This window comes from Sus scrofa, chromosome 15, assembly GCF_054392235.1.
Source record: "Sus scrofa isolate SSC_HxYL_T2T_F1_AM1 chromosome 15, Sscrofa_HxYL_maternal_Yorkshire_Landrace_v2.0, whole genome shotgun sequence".
In the NCBI taxonomy this organism is placed as follows: Eukaryota; Metazoa; Chordata; class Mammalia; order Artiodactyla; family Suidae; genus Sus; species Sus scrofa.
The window spans coordinates 129,806,684-129,828,670 of record NC_139397.1 but is presented as its reverse complement, the minus strand read 5'-3'; the positions used below and the strand labels follow the sequence as shown (position 1 = coordinate 129,828,670).

The window sequence follows — 21,987 nt, the reverse complement described above, 5'->3', positions numbered from 1 at the left end:
CAAGTCATCTCTGGAGAAAAGATTTATTTTTTTCTATCAAGTTATTTTGTTATATACTAACCCATAAAGCATAATTCTGGTTTCTTAAAGAGAATTGACTTCACAAGAGAAAACTCATCAAAATTTCTTTTGGAAGTATTCGTCAGCTGCCAAGATGTATATTTAAGTCATGAGTTCCCAGTTTGGATAGGAACAGAGATTCATAACTTCATTAAAAATCCTGTCATTTTCATGGAGACAAAGGAAAGGTGTGTAAGAAGACAGGCCTGATTTTAGATACAGATTCAATGTAAAGGTAGATAAATTACCCTATTCATTGTATTCCCTTTCATGGTTTGCTTTTTTTCCCCCCCACTGCCTAGAAGCTTGTTCCTTCTATTTGCTACAATTTATTCACTGACTTAATTAAAGACTAATGAGACCCCCCAGGTGAATACCTAATTTAGATAGCATTTTTGTGTTAGTACTCGGTTTTTTTTTTTAATAGGTTACCCTTTTGATATTAGTGAAGCAAACAGATGTACTTGAGTTACTTCACAGAATTACAATATTTTCTAGCTTGCTATTTTGTACAGAAAATAACTGATGAGGGTATTGCTTGGAATATAATTAGTTCTCAGTAAATACTTAAAGGAAATAGAGATTAAATAAATCAAAGTAAGAACCAATGAATGAGTGAACTAGTGAACATATCTGGAGTTGGCCATATTTCAAAGGAATTGGCCAAATGCTCCTAGCTTATATAGGTATCAGTTTCACCCTCTGCCTACCCTTTTTACCACCTCCCTACAAAAACATCCCTACAAAACATCCCTAATACCACCAACAGCGTAAGCACACACACCCATGCCTACACATGTGTGTTTATATAAATGTTTGTCTAGGTAAGTGAGCACCTAAAATTTTTCAGTGACTAGTCTTAGATTTACAAGTTGAAGGCTGAGAAAGGGAAAGGAAATTCTTCCCCTTTCAACTGCTCTGTTTATTGAGCACTGAATGAAAGAATGAATAAGTAAAATACTGAACTCAGGGCTACCACTCTTCCAATTGACCTTTCTTGGCTAGCCCAAAGGACTTTTGTAAATAAGTATAAAACAGAATTTTGATTTTTCATAAGACATGTTCCCTAAAGCATTTCTTTTTTCTTTTTTTTTTTTTCAGTGCCACACCTGCAGCATATGCAGGTTCCCAGGATAGGGGGTCTAATCAGAGCTGTTGCCACCGGCCTCTGCCAGAGCCACAGCAACGCCAGATCCAAGCTGAGTCTACGACCTACACCACAGCTCAAGGCAATGCTGGATCCTTAACCCACCGAGCGAGGCCAGGTATCAAACCTGCAACCTCATGGTTCCTAGTTGGATCTGTTTCCACTGCATCACGACGGGAACTCCAATCATTGTCTTCTTAATCACAAAACATCACAAAAGTGATGGTTAAGATTATATGTATCTTGCTTTATTAGAGATCAAATAGAAGCTCTTTATTCTCTCCTTTTGAAAAATAATATTCTTCATGGATGTTGTGTATTGTGAATTTGGAATACTTCATTTTTGTGATTATAAGATACTATATATCATCATACAATATTGTTATCATAGTAAGTGAAGACAAAGACAAATATGTGATACCACTTATATGTGCAATCCGAAATATACAAATGAATTTATATACAAAATAGAAACAGACTCACAGACATAGAAAACAAATTTATGGTTACCAAAGGGGAAGGTGGGGGGGAGAGATGAATTAAGAGTTTGGAATTAGCAGAAAAACTACTGTATAGAAAATAAACAGCAAGGTCATAATGTATAGCACAGGGAACTATATTCAACATCTTGTGATAAACTATAATGGAAAAGAATATGAAAAAGGATACATAGATGTATAACTGAATCACTTTGCTATACACCAGAAATTTAACACAACATTGCAAATCAACTATAATTCATTTAAAAAAGATTCTAGGAGTTCCCGTCATGGCTCAGAAGAGAATCTGACTATTATCCATGAGTACACAGGTTCAATCCCTGGCTCAGTGGGTTGGTTAAGGATCCAGCGTTGCTGTGAGCTATGGTGTAGGTCGCAGATGCTGCTTGGATCCCTCCTTGCTTTTGCTGTGGTGTAGGCCAGCAACTACAGCTCAGATGTGACCCCTGTCCTGGGAACCTCCATATGCCACGGGTGTGGCCCTAAAAAGACCAAAAAAAAAATCTTAAAAATTAAAAATAATAAAATAACTTTTTAAAAAATGGAATTATAATAGTTTGTATTCATTTGGTTACCTGAATAAGATGTTAAGGTTATTAATACCTAAAAATCATGGAGACTTCTGTTAAAGTGTACGCTTTCAGTTCTGAGTATCTATGCCCTTTTCTTTCAACCCACTGGTACAGTGGGAATATATGCAGTTAGACCATTTGCCATCAAGGTTCATGACAGCAAGGAGTACAGGAGCTGCAGCTGCCATGGGCACGAGAAGAGAAGAACCAAAAGAGCCTATAATGTGTAGGATAGAACATTTACAAAAACTCAATATCCAAATTAAACAAAAATCCTAAATATTTGTATTAGTTTTGAAAGACTCAATCTGTTTAAGATCAAAGGATTAACACAGATTAATTTAAAGGAACGAAAGAAAAGGTAGGTGTTGGCATGTGGAGTTTGGCTCAAGTAAGTTCCAAGAACCAGTGACTGAAGGTGAACTCTGATTCTTTCCTTGTTTCTCTACGTTGTTTTGGAATTAGAATTGTCTAAATACCATGAGTAATATGGAAGTTCTCTGAAGGGTAAGCTAGTGCTCTGATTGACACTTTCTGATAATTCAACTGGAAATATAATTAAGAAACTTTGCCATGGCAGTTTCTCAGAGATGGGAGGGATATGCAGAGTCACTCTGCTTGGAACTTTATCAGTTTATTCCTAAATCCTGGCAGAATCAAATCAGCACATGCTTGGTTATTGCTGTTGCTTTTTTATACCTAAGAAACAAGGCCTGGTCCTTAAATAGCCACTGTCATCATCCTTAACACCACAATACAACCTTTTTATGCTTCCCATTTCAAACTCCATAGAATATTCTAGTCACGATACTAAAAGATAAGTGATAGAGTATACTGTGCTTTTCTCTGAAAATACTCCTGCAGTTTTGGGTTTATAGCTTATGGAGAGTCCACCAATATTTCTGTATGTTCCATCTGAGGTTAGTGTATGGATAAGGTTTTACCCCATGGGCTTTGGTGTTTAATAATAATACCAGTGATACTGGTTTAGCACTTGCTATTTACCATATTCCTCCTCAAAGGAGTCCAAACTTTTGATATTTCCTTCTTTATGTCTAAATGCTTTCATGTGTTACCACTGGCTTATCTAGTTTATTTTCATTATTGAAATACCTACATACTCATAAAATTTAAGTAAATTCTTATACTAAGAAAGTTGTAAAAATAAAAAAGGCAGGGTTCATCTCTTTCATACATTCTCTTTGGAGTCAGTTGATAGAGGATTTAACTTTTGGGCTCTGGGAAATCAACTGTGTCCTTGCCCCCTCCCCCACCCCATCAGATGGCCAAGTTGTGTTTTAAGCTGAGGCTAAGACAAAACAATTGTAGATAAATTATAACTGAAACTACAAGTTAGTGTAAAGAGCACCAAACTATAACCATGTATTAGCATGACAATATTTTTCTTTTTAGGGCCACCCCTGTGACATATGGAAATTCCCAGGCCAGGGGTCAAATTGGAGCTGCAGCTGAGGCCTATGCCACTGCAACACCATATTTGGATCTGTGACCTATGCCACAGCCGGAGGCAATGCTGGATCCTTTACCTGTTGAGCAAGGCCAGGAATCAAACCCACATCCTCAGAACCTTAAGCCACTGAGCCACAATGAGAACTCTGATTTAAAGCTAAGTGTAAGAGGTTCTCATTGTGGCTCAGTGGAAATGAATCTGACTAGTGTCCATGGAACACAAATTCAATCCCCAGTATTGCTCAGTGGGTAAAGGATCCAGCATTACTGAGAGCTGTGATGTAGGTTGGAGACGTGGCATGGATCTTGCACCGCTGTGGCTGTGGCATAGGCTGGCAGCTACAGCTCTGATTTGACCCCTAGCCTGATATGCTTTGGGTGTGGTCCTAAAAAGACGAAGAATCTTAAACTTAGCTTTTTTTTTTTTTTTTTGTCTTTTTCTTAAGATCCAATTTTTAAAAAAGTACATTTTAATCACTCTTTCTAAATCCAGAGCACCAAAACAATAATTTAGTGAAGTAGTTTTGCTACCACACATTTCAAGGAAATAACATCTGGGATTATTTAAAGTGAATTTTGAGTGTATAGAATGGATTTTTGGCTACCTGTAGACAGGTCACTTTTTCCTAATTTGGTAAAAAATAATAATAAAAATAAATTCCTTAGATGAAATTCCTTAATCAACTACAGAAGACTTCCTAGAAGTCTTTTCCCTATTTTGTGGTGATATTATTTTTTTCCCTATTTTTGTGTGATATTATAACTCTTTGGAAAAGGTTCTACTACAGTTTTAAAACACTATTAATAAAGTCATGGTGTCCTTTTTTACTGCAGGTTTTTAGACCTTCAGCTCCTTAGATAAAGTCCATGTGAAATATTAGAATTTAATAATGTTGCCTAACTTAAAATTTGTTCTCAGTTTATAGCTAGAAATAATTAGAAGTCTTCATTTTAAATCATTCATGATATGGACAAATTGATGAATGACATTTCTAAGAACTTTCTACTAAAATAGGAGGAACAGTATAGATCATGTCATTTTCTTGACATTTGTAGTGGTAAAACCCCCTCACTATTAACTATTGTTTTTGGTTTTCTGCATAGTTACAGAGTGATTAGAGAATGTATTTTTAAAATAAGAATCCTAACCCAAGAAGCTGAAGAACTAAAGCACTAACATTCATTCTAGATCATGCTAACACCTAGTTAAATTTGATGCCTCTTAACCTCTTCAGTTGTTATTAATCTCCAATTGGTTTATCCATTGTAGTACCTCTTGCATATATATCCATTCTTCATTTCCAGGGTCCCTGAACTAGTCCTCAGGGAGTTTGGTGCTTATTAGCTTTGCCAGTAACTCTAGGACCTTAGTTAAGTCATATAGTGACACAGATGCTCTGTGAACACCCTCATATGTAAAATGTGGCAGTGAAGGGGGATTAAATTATATCTACCATGCCTGTCCTCAAGAGTTTCATTATGCTACAATTCCATTCCCCGGGCTCCTCTTATTTTATGCCAGGAACCCTGACTTAGCTGATCTATCTACCTTCAATCTGACCTCTAGCATTAAAGGTGGTTTCTAGCAACTTAATCACTTCTGATTTGGGGATATCTTTTCTCAATCTTCCTCTACAGTTTTAAGTTAAAATTGCCTTGACTTTTCTCCCCAGATATTCCCACCTGCTTCCAAGCTTAAGTAAAACCACTGTGAAGGCTGAAGCTATTCTTATACTTCTTGGCAGAATTCTATGCAGGCAACTGGTCTTGTTGGCCATAGGTTCCTTAGTCACAGCCACAGGTAATCCATTTCCTTCTTGGCTGTTAGGGAAGGGCTTGGTTAGCCAGTCTAACAAATTCCATGCCCCACCCCCTGCCTGCTTGAGTTAGTTCTCTTCTCCTGCCTAAGGCATCTTGCCAGGTTGTACTGAGAGTGATCAAGTTACTTTTGTGGTGGAGCTAGCAAGGGCACAATGCTGTTTATCTGCAGTCCATTCCACAATTGTTTTTTCTACTTCAGAAGTTCTGCTTCCCTTGACTCTTACTAGTTCTTTTTCTTCCTCACGAAATCTACCACTTCTACCATTTGTTTATAATGAATTGATGAATGCTAGGATTTTCATCAATTTTACTTCCCTGTTCCCCAGTAACACATCACTGAATTTCGCATAAATTGATGAGACTTAACCATAGCAGCAAATAAGCTAAAAAAAAAAAAAAAAAAAAAAAAAAAACTTTATACCTGTCCAAAAAGTCACATGCTAAACATTAGTGCAGTTGGAACTGCAATGCTTCCAAAGTTAGGCATTTATAGTTTTCACCAATATGGAAACTTAATACATTTCATTTTAGTCAGAGTTTCTCTTAAAATTGACACCTTCTTATAATTATCTTTACTGGGATTAGTATATGAAAAGAGCTCATGGAGAAGTAAAATCTATGCTATGTCAAGGTACATTTGGCAAAGAGCATGACTCATCTTCATGAATTCTGTGTGTATTAAAGAGTTCAGTTGGGTGGCCAGGTGATTGGTAGGAGTGGGTTATTTACCTGGGAGGACCTGGAAAGCTTTTCACACAGTGTCAACAGGATTGTTGTTAAGCAGCAAGTTGGCAAACATGGGAAGGTTGTCATTAAACAATGTTGGGATTCAGAACTGTTGACGTTTATTTGCTTTTCGACTCTTCAACAGCTCGTGGAACTATCCAAGCTGTCTACAAAAAAAGGCACATGCATCGTTGCACTCCTTCTCTCTCTTTTTAAAGTTCTTGGCAACCCTAAGACAAGGTGAAACAATCCTTTAGGGCAAAGGCTTTTTTACATGGGTTTCCCTAAGTGGACTTTCAGGGGTTCATGAACTCCTGCAAGATATACATGGCTTTGGTGTATAATTATGTGCATATATACAGTCTCCTATTTGGGTCGAATGGGAGGGTGGTACGTCTTTATTAGATTTTTTAAAGGGATCTGTGAAACAAACAGATTTACAAACAGATTTACAGTTTACAAACTCTGATCTGGGATCTAAATTGAGCAGCTGTAACAATGTGATTGGGGAAGCAGAAAGAGGACAGTGGCAGGGTGCATGCTCTTTCCCTACACGATTTTTAAAAGCAAGGCCATCTAGGTAGTCATGGAGGTAGGGCTTAGAAACTCCTGGTCACTGCTGCCAAGTAAAATTAGTATGTTGAGAGCAACTGAGTTGCCAGAGAGAAAATTAACGCAGCCCCTCAAAGAGAAAAGGCATCAGGACATGATCATCTTATTCAGGCATTACTTTCTAGCTTTTGGTATTCATTGGAAAACTGCCAGCAAGTACTGCTTTTCTAAGAGTCTCATGCATCAACTCCACCTCAGGTGCAAATAGGTTCAGGACCTATTTGCTGTTGTTCTTGGCTCATCACGCAGCTCTGAGACTTACATCCAGGGACCTTTACAAACCCCTCTGTTTGCTGAGTAAAAAAACTGATGGATCAGGAATTGCGCTTCTTCACCCCCAAATCTGAATAGTTTCCTCAAATCCCCACCAACGTAGCAGACTTCAGAAACAGTGATCCAACAGCTAAGATTCTGCCATCTTATTTCTGCTTATTTCACACTGAGTGAATATCAGAGATGCTTTTTTCCAAACTGAAATCACCACCTTGACTGTTCCTTTCTCATTCACTCAGTGGATCCATATCCATTCACCGTATAAAAACAACAGTAAGCTTCACCCAGGCTACTCTCCAAGGCAGGCCTCTTCCTCAGATTTTTTTTTGTGTGTGTGGGCGGTGGCTGGGGGGTGGTGGATGTTTTATGGTTTCTTAGATTTGAGAAAAACTGGTTAAAAATCTGCATTCTTTTCTGGGCTTATGGCCCATTTGTTGGATTGTGCCTCATTTACCTGGTTTCCTAAAGACATTGTTCTGCCAGTGCCTTATCAGCTTCACTCCCAGTATTTAGAAGTGAGTGAATGTGGGGTTACCACCCTCCCCCAACAAACCTTGGCACCTCCCTTTTTTTTTTTTTTTGTGGTAGGAAATCAAACAGAAGTCTTAGCGCTCTTAAAATGTTTTTTTTGTTTGTTTGTTTTTTGTAGGGGGGCAGTACTTGTAGCATATGAAAGTTCCCAGGCTAGGGGTTGAATCAGATTGGTAGCTACCAGCCTACATCACTGTGACACCAGATCCTCAACCCACCGAGGGAGGCCAGGGATAGATCCTGTGTTCTCATGGATACTAGTCAGCTTTGTTTCCACTGAGCCACCATGAGAATTCCTAACAATGGGTTTTTTTCCTTCCTACTATCCTTCCAGCTAACTGCACACACATCCACCAAACTCCATTTCCGCAGAATGTGAGGTCTAACTCATCAAAAACCTGTCTGCTTCAGCAGTGTTGAATGCGTTAGTATTTTAAATATGCATCTCTCTACTGATGCTATTGTATGCTTTTCCCCAAGTCTAAAAATCATCCTTTAGCCTTTAAATAAAAACTGTTGTTGAAACACAAGTACCTTGGGTATAAAATCTGGATAGTTATTTGCATGTAATTATGATAAGTACCAGCGTGCAGGAAAACATAATCACATGGTCTGACATTTGTGGACTTCAGATGCAATTTCCCCCCTTAAAACTTGAACACATTTTTAGCTTTAATTTTGTAAAAATATTAATAATTTTACTTTGTAAATATCTTAGTTTCCTACCTATGCTATAACAAATTAGTGATTTAAAACAGCACAAATGTATTTTCTTACAGTTCTGGAGGTCTGAAGTCCAAATTGTCTCCCACAGGGCTGAAGTTAAGGTGTCAGCGGGTGTGTATTCCTTCTGGAGGCTCTAGGGGAGAATGCATCTCTCTGCTTTTTTCCAGCTTGCAGAAACTGCTCCTACTTCTTGGCTCCAGACCCCTTGCTGCGTCTTCAGCAGGACAACATTGACTCTCTCTGACTCCCTTCTCTTCCTCTTATAAGAGTCTTGTAACTGCATTGGGCCCACCTGGGTAATTCAGAACACTCTCCCCATCTCAAGATCTTTAAGTTAGTCACGCCTGTAAAGTCCCTTCAGCCATGTAACATCACGTGTTCACAAGTTCTGGAGATTAGGATGTGGACCTCTTTGGGGGCCATCATTAATCCTGCCACAGTAAATTGATGGGTGTCTATACTATAGTGCTTACTCCAAAGAAGATACTTGTTCTTTAAAATTTCATTAGAAAGCAAATTATTTACTTTCCAGTAGACAAATTAACTCCAGCCAGGTCAGAACTCTTATAGTCAATTCAAATGAGAAACTTTCCAATTCAACTCCACAAATGTGTTTTTGGGACGCATATAGACCAGAACATTGAGAAATTACAACAGCTCTTTGGGTAAAAGAAGTTGTCAAGGTAATTTCTTTCTAGTCTGTGGTTTTCTCCACAGATGTTGCAAATAAATCAGAACAAGGCTGGAGTAATGGCACCTGTGTTTAGTATTCTCCAAACTGTGCTGGGAGCTGACAAACTGTAAACACTCTTTTCCATTCCTATTCCCAGTAAAGGGCTTATGCAGCTAGTTTGCCCTGCAGTTCTGACTTTTCCAAATTTTGTAACTTTATGCCTTCAGACATAGAAAACGACCGAGGAGGCCGTGCCCAGTTCTTCAGGTGGCTGATGATCACCCTCGCCCTTCCCTCTCCATGCCTGCTTTCCCACTGATGATGAGTGATGGGTGGTGAAGGTGGAGCAGGTGTGCCGTGTCCGCCCTTGGCGTGTTGAAGCGTGACTCGAAGGAGGAAACTTGACTTTTTAAATTTCTTACAGGAGAGGGGAACCAAAGGGATGACAGACTCCCATAGGAAAGGCACACACACCTGTTTTTTTGGATTTGATGCTCTAGGCAGTTTCAGAAAACAAGCCCCAGAGTAAGACCAGCAACATGAGAATGCCTTTGTGCTCTGCAAGATGATTCTCAAAAGCTAAGTAGCACTTTCTGACCAGGTGCAGAATAATTTTTTTTTCATTTTTCCTAAACACAGAACTAATCTTTATTACCTTCCTGGGCAATAAATTATTCTTTCAAAATCATATTGGGAAGTTCCCTGGTGGCCTAGCAGTTAAGGATCTGGCAGTTGTCTCTGCTGTGGCATGGGTTTGATCCCTGGCCCAGGAACTTCCACATGCCATGGGTGCAGGGTTAATAAAAAAAAAAAAAAAAAAAAAAAAAAAAGCTTTATAAGTAAAATAAAATCATACTGGGATAAAGTAATTGGGAGATAATTCTGATGCTTTTTAAATACTGACATTTCTCATTCACCATCATTGAAAACAAAATCTAAAATGGGGACAAATATATTTTGATATAAGGTTTAGATACAAGCATATAATTATGGTTATTTGTGTAATAAATATGTAGCCTACTCAGAAACTAGCATTATGAAGAAGAAAAATACTTATCTGTTATTTTTGCCCACTTTGGGCTTAGGTACAGTTGTGTGCTTGTAAATTTATAACGAAGGCTCTCTAGGAGAAGACAGCCCTGATTTGTAGTATTCGTGGCTTTCTCTGGTGTTAGAAAATGCTCCCACCAATGCTAATTTCAAACAATCCCATCCTGAAGTCACTGAAGGCAGGAATGGAAAGAGAGGACACAACTCTTCCTCCTCAGCTGGTATAGGAAGGGCTCTCCTGGGCTGGCATAACTACCAATAAACATGATGACCTAAAAGACTTCATATAGATAACAACAGGATATATTCAGAATGACTCAACCCTGTCTCTGAAAGAACTATATACATTTTGTTTTTCAGTGAATCATGAACATATCATAGATCTGTAACCAAGAGCAATTTCTGACTTAGGATGGTCTGGATTCTTCTTTCTCTAGATTCTGGCAATAATCTTTTTCTCTGTTTCCTACCCTGGTTGTTCTGGGAGTCTGCATTTTGCTTCGGGGGCTTTAGGAAATATCACAGGAAAGCCTGAATTCTTATTTATGCAGTTGACACCAAGGACACTTTTTATGTACGGAGTTTGTCCCAGTTGCTCTGTGTGAAGGACTTGAGTTCTTTCCAATATCAGCTGAAAATACCAGATGACTGTTTGTGTGGAAATTTCCCAAGACTGCAACTTTTACCTCTCTGACCTGAGTAGTACACATGTGAGTTTTCCACCGGTTGTAGTCGCTGCATTTTCTCTGCTGTGCAGTTGCAGAAGTTTTGTACTAATGTGCAAGAGTCCTCTTCTGCCTCCCACCCCAGGCCTCAGCACTGCCCTTAGACCTGTGGAAAAGAATCCCTGGCTCTGGGCCTTTCCAGAAAGATTTGACTCAAACTCTCCCCTGGCCATGTCGCTTTCCACTGGGTTTGTGACTCCACTTCTAAGATTTTGATTTTCAGAGACCCTAAAATTCCCCACCCATCAGACACTGAGTGTATTGGATCTGTACTGGCATCTTTGTCTTAACCATCCTCCAAAGGGTAGACTGTGCATGAGATAGTGACAAAGGGTAGTTGTTGCTGTTGTGGACAGAACTGTATTTAAAGGCCTAGGTTCCTAGGTCAAGGATGTAGGTTGGGACATATCTCATGCAAGAACTTATTGGCTTAAACTTTTAAACTTTCAGGCATATAATATATAGACTTCCATTTGTACTCTTGATACAGGCATGGTGAATTTTAGAGCAGGTCTCCCCAAGCCCCATGATAAACAGAAAAGTGTTCTCTTTATTCCTTTAAGTGTAGACAATCTAGGTAGGTAAGAGTAAAGTTTATAAGAGGGAAACATTCTCGGGAAAGAGGCATGGGCTTGGGAATTAGTTTATTAAAGAATAGAAAGCTAATGTTTCCATGTCATGGCCAGAATGAAGGTGGCCAGCCTACCTCTGATTGCTGCTGTGATGACACACATCGCTACCCAGCTGGGAGACTCATTGATGATCACAATCTGGTCTTAAGGACAGAGACCCACTGTTCCCTTCACTTATCTCCTGCCTGTCCCTCCACATGCTCCCCTCCAGCTGGTCTCAAGAGAACTAATGACTGTCTTCAGGGAAGCATCACCAGCTTCTCAGAGTTATAGACGCTGGTGTCGTCCCAGTCTCATCTCCCCTACCAGGGTCAATCTGTGATTTGTTGACGTGAACCAACTCCTCTGGGTGGGTGAGAGGAATCACAGTCTGTGTGCACTCAGAGCTGAAAATAAACATTCTCATGGGGCAGCACCATGGTCTTCCTGTGTCATGTCATTATCCTCCTCCCAACAGCCCAGCAACGGTAGATTTAGGACATTACAATTTAACTGCTGCCTCCTCAAGATCATGTAGGCTACATGTGTGAACATACCATATCCCAATGCATTTTCAGCCAAACTTATGTCAGTATGGGAATCTAAATTAAGACAAACTAATCTGGTGTCACTTTTTTGTACTCAATAAATGGTACAATTAAAATTCAACACCATGGCTATTTCCAAGAAGGTCCTAGTTAGTACACATGTAATACTGTAAATGAGCTATAATGGAAAAAATAAAAATCACTGTAAAATTTTCAAAAAAATGCTCATTTCAATGGCAAGTACCTTTTATAGAAAGGATATTCTAGAATCTTCTAATTAGTAAAAGTACTAAGATAAGTTTTTTAATGAACTTCACTGGGAAAACAAATTTATTTTGTTTTTTGGTTATTATTATTATTATTTTTAAATCACTTAGCCAAAATTTAAGGAGCATTGAGCATGGTGAGGTTTTCAGTAAAAAATGTAACAAGATTCCCACTTTTATGACACCACCAGTTGGATAGAGACAAGTCTAATACAACAAAACAAGAGTAGAAAACACAAGGTAGTAAATTGCCCAGACTAGCACTTGGTATTGACTGAGTATGATAAGTAGTTGAGACAAGGAGGAAATCAAGGAAAAGAATTTAGGAAAACTTGGAAAACAGGCTTGAGCTATGACTTGAAAGGTATGTGGTGGAATTGAGGTATTCCAGGAGGTGAGAACATGGTTAAATGTCATGGTTAATTTTATGTGTCAACTCGACTGGTCCACAGAGCGCTCAGATATTTGGTCAAATATTTTCTGGCTTTTATTGTATGGGTGTTTTTAGCTGACATTAAAGTTTAAATCAGTAGACGGAGTGGAGAGGATTGCCCTCCCTAATGTGGGTGGGCCTACCCAACCAGTTGAAGGGCTAACTAGACCAAAAAAGCTGACCCTCCCCCAAGTAAGAGCGAATTCTTCCTTCTTGATTGCTTTCAAACTGAGACATAGGCTTTTTCCTGCCCTTGCACTCAAACTGAATCATTAACTCTTCCTGAGTCTTGAGTCTGCCAGTCTTTGCACTGGAACTTAAACCATCTTCTCTCCTGATTCTCATGCCTTCAGACTTGTCCTGGAAAACCATCAGCTTTCTAGGGTGGGTCTTCAGTGTGCCGACTCACCCTGCTGATCCTAGGGGACTCGCCAGCCTCCATAATCACAGGAGACACTTCCTTATAATAAATTCCATGTGGGTTCTGTTTCTCCATCCTATTGGTTCTGTATTCCTAGTGGACTCCTAATACAATAAGTACAGACACACAGCACTTGCAGAGCAATGCAGAGTTTGTCCTGACCAAATTAGAAACTATGGGTTGTAGGGAATTCAGAATAATGCTGATTGGATAGAGGAGAAGAAGATGAAGATCAATTAGGACAGATTTGGAATGGTGAGGCAGTAACCCCATGGCTAAGGTAAACATACTCTCATTTGTCAGTTCCCTCAGTCTTTCCCATTGAGCCCAAATGTGGGTGAAGATTTCATCTTAATGTTGTATCCCTAAATACCTACTTGCCAATCATTTAGAGCAGGAACACTAGGAGCACTAGATTAAACCTTAAAAAAAACAAAAACAAAAAAACCGTCCTGGGCATCTGCCTAGAATGCAGATTCTGATTCAGCAGGCCCAGGGTGGAGGCTGAATTCTAAACTCTCGGGTGATACAGATGCTGCTCTGTGAACCACACTTTGAGTAGGGAACAGCACTGGTTTAGTTAATGCTGCTTGAATCAAGAAGCCACTGGAGAAATACCACCTGACCTCTCAAGAAGTAAGGCCTAGCCTGGGAAATAGAGACTACATCCTGGAACTGTTTTTGAATTGTTCTGTGCATATTGCCTCCTAAATATTGTCATGGGAATGGGCTGTCAAGAATCGTCAAAACCATGGAACAAAAATTAAGAGGAAATCAATAATCATCCTGAATTTAAGATAAGCATCATGAACTTGTTGGAGACAATTTGAGTAGCCATTCTGCTAGTATTAAAAAGAGATTGGGCATTTTAAAATTTGAATTCTGAGAAGCATTTGATGTAATTATTTATAAAATGCTCATATTAGGTAATTGCCCTGTGTAGATGCTTAATAGGAAGATATCAAAATATTTAGGTAATTCGGCCAGAACTGTTCAAGTAAGATTTCCCTGGGGAGAGGGAGGGTGGAGGTAGGAATTCTAAGGAAACCAAACAGCAAGCCTTTTGAAATCAAAAGCTGTAGTTTTCCTGCCAGGACACTGGGCAGAAAAGAATAAAGACAAGTGAGTAATATATCCAGGAAGGATAGTCTATTTGGAAACAAAAGTAATAAACAAGTTATCATTTGCCCATATAATTTGTGGAGAGAGGATAGCATAAGATACAAAGTGAAAATTAAAAATAAAAATGATAAGTGAGGCTAAAATCCAATGTCTATTCACATTAAAATATTTAGAACATTATAATTTAAAGAAGAAATATAGGTCCTGTGCTAATAAAAATAAATGGAGGCCAACAAGAAGTTTAATGATGAACAGGAGTTTCCCATAAATAACACACACACAGGGACACACACACACACACACGCACGCACACGCTCATCTCACTCCTTCTCTACATAGCTGTGCATTTTGTTGTTGTTCAGTATTGAGTGCTATTGGAAGGAAGGAATGATTGTGATTTTGCCTATGTCTGTGCTGTTAGTTGTTTGGAGTGATGGGTATAATAAAAAAAATTAACAGCCAGTGAACTTAAAGTCTATCAAACACTGAGCTAGCCACTCCAAAAACAATACAACAAGGAGACCCAGTCTTAGTCCCCATGGAGGTAATTATGCAAGAGCTCTGACCTGGAATTCAGACTGTCTTGGGTTCACCTGCAGGATCTATCACTTACCTGCTGTATGACCCTGAGGAACTTAACAAATGCTTAGCACAGTGCCCAGAATTTACTAAATGCTCACAAATCGTTAGTTCATCTATTACTCTTGAACTTAAAAGCAGAGTTTATCAGCCTTTTCCATGAAGCATCCACAAGTTAAAATTAAACTGAAAGGGATGCATTGGGGTTGTGGGATGGAAATCCTATAAAATTGGATTGTGATGATCGTTGTACAACTATAAATGTAATAAGTTCATCGAGTATAAAAAATAAAAAAGTGAAAACAACAAAAAATTAAACTGAAAGAAGAACAAATTCAAGATAATTTATTATGACGAAATTATGATTTAATTTTCATAAATGCACTTTCAAATATAGTTCATATAGTCATCTCCAAAAATTCAATAGGTGGTTCCTCATTCTTTGTAGTTTGTAAAAAAGTAACTTGGTTCAAAAATCCTAAACTGTGTCCTGGTATAATGAAATAACTAGTTCACAAGTTTGTGCCTTGATTTTTTTGGGTAAAGTTAAATGCAAATCATACTTTGCGGTGGATGAGCCCCAGGCAAGGGATAAAGGAAAAATAACAACATGCAGGAGGAACTTCTCTTAGACTGAGTGGGTTCATCTGGTGAAGGCACTAGCTCTAAAGTTCCCATTTATTCTTCCCTTTACTAGTCCCATTCTCTGACTCTCACCCTAAAAAGCCTTTAGAGGAGGGGTTCTTTACCTTCTAGTTGTCATAGACCACTTTGCCAATCTAGAGAAATTTATAGATCACTTCTCAACAATACTTAAAAAAAAATTTTTTTTTTTTTTTTTTTTTTTGGCTTTTTAGGGCTGCATCCACGGCATATGAAGTTCCCAGGCTAGGGGGCTAATCAGAGCTACGGCTGCTGACCTACATCACAGCCATAGCAACCCAGGATCTGAGCCATGTCTGCAACCTGCACCATCATTCACGGCAACACCAGATCCTTAACCCACTGAGAGGGGCCAGGGATTGAACCCACATCCTCATAGATCCTAGTTGGGTTCGTTAACCATTGAGCCACGAAGGGAACTCCTACTTTTAAATATTTAAACATGTAAAATACATAGAATAACAAAGAAAAGAGATTTTTGAGAAACAGGCACCAAACTATTAAAAAAAATATTGTAAATAGGGGTACCTATTAATAAGTATTTATTAAAACATTAAATATAAAGATCTTTAGTGTATCTACTTACTGCCACAATATCAAATTATCAGTGAGTGAAAACTGTATTTCAATATATCCACAATAACTCTACAATGCTATGAAATTTTCCGTTATTTGTCCTTATGACATAGGTTACAGGTTATCATTAATATTATAATTGCTTATCACCTACATTCATGATCAAAAAAAATGCTAAATTTCAGTCATAGATTAATGAAAATAGAGATACTTTCCTCCCATCCAAGTTCATGAACCTTCTATATTTTCTGTATTCTACCCATGGGCCCCTACGGGATCTGCAGAGTCTGGATTAGAACCCCTGATTTAGATTGTGTCTTAGTCTTTTAATAGCATCTCAAGCTATCAGGTCTCCTTCCCTTCCTGAATTTTACTCCTTCTTTGTTGCTATCTTAAGATGGTGACACCTGCTCTTCCACTAAGGCTTAGCACACAATTTCCGGGAAGCTTTGGTTGAACTGAGTGCCAATTTCCTGAATCTCACCCCCTCCTGGGCTTTTCTTATCAAAACACTTAGCAAATTTCATTTAATTTTTGTTCTACTGGTTTTTCTCCTCCAACTATCTTTGGTGCTACTTGAAGACAATGTTTTGTCATTTATTTATATTCATTCATTCGTTCATTATCAGTTATTTGCTCCATGCCTAGCTGTTAGGATACAGTGGTAACAAGGCATAATCTGTCTTTAATAAGCTTTATATGTGAGCACTGGTATGGACGAGGTCTGAACAAAAAGGTGAAAGAGAGAGATAAGCGCTTTGGTAGGGTTAAGGACGAGGACTAAGTGTCATCACATGAGTTGCATGGAACCTTGGCTTTGAGAGTTTGGGGAAGCTCTCAGTGGGCATATGTAAAACACTGAATGTAATGAATGTGTGAACTGCAGTTTGGCACTTGTCATCAGGCTCTACATGGGGTAGAACATGAGCCGCTGCAGCTACCAACCTGCTACACCGCCTGAGTGGAGCTCAGGGTGGAGACCAGGAGTGAGGCTTTCTGTGTTCTGGGAAAACTGGAAGAACAGGCCTTCAGATAGTTAGATATGTTTAGGAGAAAATTTTATATGCCCAATTCTTGCATCTCCTCATATCTAGAAAAACACTAAAATCCTTCATGGTGATGTCTGCTCCTTGTGACTGGTAGTAACCTCAGGAGATTAGCAACAAACTTTTGTAAAATGTGTGTATACTGCATGCATCTCCCCCTCACCTTTATCATATCCTCATTTTCCCCCTTTTCCTCCTTGGGGGGTATTTCAGCCTGGTCTGTAGTTAAGGATAAAGAATGTCTCAGTCTTCTGTGAATGCAATCACCTCCAAGGGTGAGAGCCAGTGAGTCCTGAGGAGGTGCATATCAAAGGAATGATTTCAATAATCCCAGGCCTCTTTTGATCCTGCTCCCTGCCTTTTGTTGCAAAAACTCCTATATATCCCAGCTCCCCCCACCCACTGCCTCAGAGTGGTTTCTTGGGGCTACCTGAGATGCTGTCTCCCAGGCTTAAGTCCTAATTTTGCCCCAAATAAAACTTAACTCACAACTTTCAGGTTGTGTATTTTTTCAGTCGACAAATGGAATAATAGTTTTGAATGTGTTCCCTTTATAATAGTTTTTAAAATGTACTTACCTGTTTTAGGCACTTCTCTGTATGTATATTTTATGAATTACAAAACCCCAGATAAGATGGGTGTTGGTGTTGAATATGATGAGAGATCTAGGGTGGCCCCAGCCTGGTTAGCATGGTGCGGGAGGCCAATCCCTAGGCCCAGCCTGGTAACTGTCTCTCTCCAGTGAATGGCTGGATCTATTTTCAATTGATCTAATTAATCCAAACTTCAAGCTGCTAACCATTTCAAACCTAAGTGGCCAGATACTTGAGATCTAAGTGAATTTTAACTGAATTGTCCAAAAATCTTTCATTTTATATGATATACCTTTGGACATTCATTTAGCCTAACTCAGAAAGATAGTTTCTTACCTGTTTCAATACCTGAAAAGAGAGCCTTCAGCATCCTTACGTTGGCTCTAACAACACACAAGAAGGCAGACTTTGAAAAAGCTCAAGCACAGAAAAGTCATATTCTCTCTCTTTTTTTTTTCCCCCCCAGTGATGATAACTCAAAATATTAAGGGTTTAGAAGAAATGAATAAAGAATGAAAGAGAACTGTTTTTACTGCATGTAGTTACTTGTATCTGTTATAACACATGTTAGATTCTCTTGGTATGATTCTCTTAATCAAGAATTCATCCCAACTGAAAATTTTATATTTGTTAAGACCAAAACACTGTCAGGAAAGGTTTGATCTCATTTAGGATATTAAAAAGAGTAAAAGTGTTTATTAAGATTTTCAGTAAAAAGAAAAAGAAAGAAGAAAGAAAGAAAAGAGAAAGAAAGAAAAGCAAGCAAGCAAGCAAATCAAAACAACCATGAGATACCACCTCACACCAGTCAGAATGGCCATCATTAATAAGTCCACAAATAACAAGTGCTGGAGGGGTTGTGGAGAAAAGGGAACCCTCCTGCACTGTTGGTGGGAATGTAAGCTGGTACAGCCACTATGGAGAACAGTTTGGAGATACCTTAGAAATCTATACATAGAACTTCCATATGACCCTGCAATCCCACTCTTGGGCATGTATCTGGACAAAACTCTCCTTAAAAGAGACACATGCACCTGCACGTTCATTGCAGCACTATTCACAATAGCCAGGACATGGAATCAACCCAAATGTCCATTGACAGATGATTGGATTAGGAAGATGTGATATATATACACAATGGAATACTACTCAGCAATAAAAAAGAATGACATAATGCCATTTGCAGCAACATGGATGGAACTAGAGAATCTCATACTGAGTGAAATGAGCCAGAAAGACAAAGACAAACACCATATGATATCACTTATAACTGGAATCTAATATCCAGTACAAATGAACATCTCTTCAGAAAAGAAAATCATGGACTTGGAAAATAGGCTTGTGGCTGCCTGATGGGAGAGGGAGGGAGTGGGAGGGATCAAGAGCTTGGGGTTATCATATACAACTTAGAATAGATTTACAAGGAGATCCTGCTGAGTAGCATTGAGAACTATGTCTAGATACTCATGTTGCAACAGAACAAAGGGTGGGGAAAAAAATGTATACATATAAGGATAACTTGATCCCCTTGCTGTACAGTGGGAAAATAAAAGAAAAAAAAAAGAAAAAAATTGTTTGATGGTAAATGAATCTGAAAAAAAAAATGTACGAAACCAATTAATGCAAACAGCAAAAATGGACCAACTTGAGTGGGAATGTAATGGGGGAATGTGGAGTAGCTCCTGATATCTAAGAAATGGAAGTACAATCAGACTTCCAGACATAAGCAGGACAGTGGCAGAGATCTGGGTGAAGAAACAGAGACAGTCTCTTTGGGGAGTTGTAATCAAAAGACTCAGCTCCAACCATGTTTTGTCCTTGGGCCAAATTCCTAGGACTTCTATTTAATTGGTCTTGGAAAGTGAGAGTTGGGATAAGGAGAAGGGCCAACCCACCCCACCTGCACTTTGATCCATAGTTTAATGAGCCCACCATGATGGAGATGGGTAGATCCCCCAGAAAATCAGAGGGCTTATTATCAAGCCAAGGAGAAGGGATGCTGTGCTGGCAAAAACATGTTCACCCCGGGTACTTTTGTTTTATCAATAGGAATAAAAAAGTTTTTAAGTGAGACTATCTGATACAAAGCTGCTAACATCTTCTTCTACACATCAAAGTTCAAATACTAACCATTATCAATTAAAGACCAGGGCACCCTTTATTATACAAACATTAGTGACAATTTTAGAAGCTTTAGCTGTTTATTATAAATCATTTCACAGTTCCATGAGGATCTAGAAAGGCAGCTAATTTTTTTTTGGTGGACCTGCAGCATATGGACCTATGCCACAGCTGTGGAAATGCTTAACCTGCTATGGCACACCTTAACCTGCTGTGCCATAGCAGAAACTCCAAAAGGCAGCTAATTTTTAGCAGATACTTTCTTGCTGATTATTGTACTTAGAATGATCACATTAAACATTTTTTCTGTATGTAAAAGCATACAATTTGTATCATGTAACTTGTGAATGAAAATAGCATCACATGTTAAAAAATGTTTAATATTCTTTTTACCTTATGAAATGTAAGATTTTGTTTTACTAAATGGGATGTTGGAGTTATTAAAATTTCATTTTAAATCACTAATAATTGACTATTATTTTAAGCTTAAGCTGGGTTTGGCTTATTTTCTCCCTGGTATTTAGTGATATGTATAAGGGGTAAAGAAGATGTCAGATGTTAAATATAATTAATGGTAAAAACAGATCTGATGAATCAGGGAATTATTTCTACAGGGAATGACTCAACAAAAGCTTGAGGTCACAACTGCCAAAAATGCACCATTCTGCGAGATCTTTGCTGATACTAATAGATGAAACACCTTTGAGGGAAACCCTTTGGAAAGTGCTGCAACACGACCTCAGAGAAACATGCCTTCCCTGACATAAAACTAGTTATTAATTTATCCAAGAGGATGTGAGCAAAGTTTTCTTAGAATTTAAGTATCATTGAGCTGACCTCTTTGCCTAGCTAGGTTTTGAGTAAATGACTTTTGCTCTATACTCTATACTCTACATTCCTTCCACGAAGTTACTTAAGATTAGGGCTTAACTTCTGCAAACCTCAGCTTCCCAGTCTGTATAATGGGACAATACTGAAATAAAGCATATAAAGGACTCAGCACAGTATAGGGTACATAACAAGGGTTAATAAATATTAATATCATTTTTATGAAACACTTTTGTGCTAATTTGAAGATACCACTAATTTTTCCAGCACCTTTGAGAAGTCTCTCAAATTTCATCACAGCAGTGAATTTTATATGCCTCCCAATTTATGTTGCAACTCCTCTTCCCCAAGACTGTCAAGTTCCTTTTCCAAGGCATCTTTAGTGAGCAATCAGCTGGATCTTTCCCTCTCGGTTTTCATTAGGCAATGAATTGGCAATCCCCCTCATCTTCAAGCCTGAGGGTGCCAAGAAGATAGACCAATTCCTTTGACATTTCTCCCTGTTCCTCAGAGGCATCTGCTTTCCTTTTCTGCCTCATCACCTTTAGAAAAATCTTCTTTTGTTCCTACAATTGCCAACTAATACTGTTCTCACAGTTTGCCTGAAGATGTACTGGCATGCCCAGTGATGATGGGTTTCTAAGAAAGCACTGGGAGTCCTTGAAAATAAAATTTATACTGATCTGGGCAGAGTAATAGAAAAGATGGCCTATTTGGGAAATATGAAATAAACTGCAGAGAGTCATGAATTCTTAGCATATAGTACATCTCATATGAAAGAATGCTGAAACTCCTGCAGATATTTTTTCTACATTACTTGAACTATGTCATGTTTTTATAGTATTTGTTTCCTTAAGATCTTAGAAATATACCTACATTTGCAGAACACTCATGTCTAAAAGGAAATGTCTTAAATTAACATATATTTTTCTAGATGTATCTGTTGTCATAACCTTCATCTTGTACTCAGTAGAGTCCAAAAGGTCGGGTGTGAAGGGGGTGAAGTTTGATTGATTGATTGATTTTTAGATATAAGGGACAGGTTTTATATCCAGAAAGAAAGAAAAGAAAAAGTCAATTTTTTTTTTTTATTTTATTTTTTTTTTTATTTTATTTATTTATTTATTTATTTTTTGTCTTTTGTCTTTTTGTCTTTTGTTGTTGTTGTTGTTGCTATCTCTTGGGCCGCTTCCGTGGCATATGGAGGTTCCCAGGCTAGGGGTTGAATCGGAGCTGTAGCCACCGGCCTACGCCAGAGCCACAGCAACGCGGGATCCGAGCCGCGTCTGCAACC

At 38.5% G+C, this 21,987-nt stretch overlaps 1 protein-coding gene across 4 annotated transcripts in view; it reads right to left on the bottom strand.

Annotated features, from left to right (window-relative positions):
* LOC110257137 (PC-esterase domain-containing protein 1B-like) overlaps nucleotides 1-21,987 on the bottom strand; it is a 276,259-nt gene that overhangs the window by 148,152 nt on the left and 106,120 nt on the right. The window lies entirely within an intron of this gene.